Raw genomic sequence first — 3,075 nt, forward strand, 5'->3', positions numbered from 1 at the left:
CTACATCCAATTTGCTGAGTAGAGTGTTGGAGGCTATTTTGTAAATGACATCGCCGAAGTCAAGGATCGGTAGGATAGTCCGTTTTACGAGGGCATGTTTGGCAGCATGAGTGAAGGAGGCTTTGTTGCGAAATAGGAAGCAGATTCTATATTTAACTTTGGATTGGAGATTCTTAATGTGAGTCTGGAAGGAGAGTTTACAGTCTAACCAGACACCTAGGTATTTGTAGTTGTCCACATACTCTAGGTCAGACCTGTCGAGAGTAGTGATTCTAGTCGGGTGGGCGGGTGCCAGCAGCGTTCGATTGAAGAGCATGCATTTAGTTTTACTAGTGTTTAAGAGCAGTTGGAGGCTACTGAAGGAGTGTTGTATGGCATTGAAGCTCGTTTGGAGGTTTGTTAACACAGTGTCCAATGAAGGGCCAGATGTATACAAAATGGTGTTACACAGAGAAAAGAGTCGGCCCAAGAATTGAACCCTGTGGCACCCCCATAGAGACTGCCATAGGTCCAGACAACAGGCCCTCCGATTTGACACATTGAACTCTATCTGAGAAGTAGTTGGTGAACCAGGCGAGGCAGTCATTTGAGAAACCAAGGCTATTTAGTCTGCCAATAAGAATGCGGTGGTTGACAGAGTCGAAAGCCTTGGCCAGGTCGATGAAGACGGCTGCACAGTACTGTCTATTATCAATCGCGGTTATAATATCGTTTAGGACCTTGAGCGTGGCTGAAGTGCACCCATGACCAGCTCGGAAACCGGATTGCATAGCGGAGAAGGTACGGTGGGATTCGAAATGGTCGGTGATCTGTTTGTTAACTTGGCTTTCAAAAACTTTCGAAAGGCAGGGCAGGATGGATATAGGTCTGTAACAGTTTGGATCTAGAGTGTCACCCCCTTTGAAGAGGGGGATGACCGCGGCAGCTTTCCAATCTCTGGGGATCTCAGACGTTACGAAAGAGAGGTTGAACAGGCTAGTAATAGGGGTTGCGACAATTTCGGCGGCTAGTTTTAGAAAGAAAGGGTCCAGATTGTCTAGCCCAGATGATTTGTAGGGGTCCAGATTTTGCAGCTCTTTCAGAACATCAGCTGTCTGAATTTGTGTGAAGGAGAAGTGGGGGGGGCATGGGCAAGTTGCAGCGGAGGGTGCAGAGCTGGTGGCCGGGGTAGTGGTAGCCAGGTGGAAAGCATGGCCAGCCTTAGCAAAATGCTTGTTGAAATTCTCGATTATTGTAGATTTATCGGTGGTGATAGTGTTTCCTAGCCTCAGTGCAGTGGGCAGCTGGGAGGAAGTGCTCTTATTCTCCATGGACTTTACAGTGTCCCAAAACTTTTTGGAGTTAGTGCTACAGGATGCAAATTTCTGTTTGAAAAAGTTAGCCTTTGCTTTCCTGACTGCTTGTGTATATTGGTTCCTAACTTCCCTGAAAAGTTGCATATCGCGGGGGCTATTTGATGCTAATGCAGTACGCCACAGGATGTTTTTGTGCTGGTTAAGGGTAGTCAAGTCTGAGGAGAACCAGGGGCTATATCTGTTCTTAGTTCTGTATTTTTTGAATGGGGCATGTTTATTTAAGATTGAGAGGAAATTACTTTCAAAGAACAACCAGGCATCCTCTACTGACGGAATGAGATCTATATCCATCCAGGATACCTGGGCCAGGTCAATTAGGAAGGCCTGCTCGCTAAAGTGTTTTAGGGAGCGTTTGACAGTGATGAGGGGTGGTCGTTTGACCGCGGACCCGTTACGGACGCAGGCAATAAGGCAGTGATCGCTGAGATCCTGGTTGAAGACAGCGGAGGTGTATTTAGAGGGTAAGTTAGTCAGGATGATATCTATGAGGCTACCCATGTTTACGGATTTAGGGTTGTACCTGGTACGTTCGTTGATAATTTGTGTGAGATTGAGGGCATCTAGTTTGGATTGTAGGACGGCCAGGGTGTTAAGCATATCCCAATTTAGGTCACCAAGCAGTACGAACTCTGAGGATAAATGGGGGGCAATCAATTCACATATGGTGTCCAGGGCACAGCTGGGGGCTGAGGGGGGTCTGTAGCAAGCGGCAACAGTGAGAGACTTATTTCTGGAAAGGTGGATTTTTAGAAGTAGAAGCTCAAACTGTTTGGGCACAGACCTGGATAGTATGATAGAGCTCTGCAGGCTATCTCTACAGTAGATTGCAACTCCACCCCCTTTGGCAGTTCTATCTAGACGGAAAATGTTGTAGTTGGGGATGGACATTTCAGAATTTGTGGTGGCCTTCCTGAGCCAGGATTCAGACACTGCTAGAACATCAGGGTTGGTGGAGTGTGCTAACGCAGTGAATAACTCAAACTTAGGGAGGAGACTTCTGATATTAACATGCAAGGAACCAAGGCTTTTACGGTTACAGAAGTCAACAAATGATAGCTCCTGGGGAGTAGGAGTGATACTGGGGGCTGCAGGGCCTGGGTTAGCCTCTACATCACCAGAGGAACAGAGGAAGACTAGAATAAGGATACGGCTAAAGGCTTTAAGAACTGGTCTTCTAGTGCGTTGGGTACAGAGAATAAAGGGGGCAGATTTCCGGGCGTTGTAGAAAAGATTCAGGGCATTATGTACAGACAAGGATATGGAAGGATATGAGTACAGTGGAGGTAAACCTAAGCGTTGGGTAACAATGAAAGAGATAGCATCATGGAGGCACCGATTGAGCCGGTCTCAGCGTGTATGGGGGTGATAATTATTTGGTGATTATTTCACTGATCCATGTTTAGTCTGAAGTGAGCTGAGGAGAGATGGTTCAGAGTTTAAAACCATCCACTTTCAACCAAATCCCTTTACGAGAGAGAGAGAAACTGGAGACAGAGGGAGAGAGAGAGAGAGAGAGAGGAGAGAAAGGAGAGAGAGAGAGAGAGAAGAAGAAGAGAGAGAGAGAGAGAGAGAGAGAGAGAGAGAGAAGAGAGAGAGAGAGAGAGAGAGAGAAGATAGAGAGAGGAGAGAGAGAGAGAGGAAGGAGAGAGAGGAGAGATGAGGAGAAGAGAAGATGAGAAGAGAGAGGGGAGGGAGAGAGAGAGAGAAGAGAAGAAGAAAG

The sequence above is a fragment of the Coregonus lavaretus genome, assembly GCF_964263955.1.
Source record: "Coregonus lavaretus genome assembly, chromosome: 23".
Taxonomy (NCBI): domain Eukaryota; kingdom Metazoa; phylum Chordata; class Actinopteri; order Salmoniformes; family Salmonidae; genus Coregonus; species Coregonus lavaretus.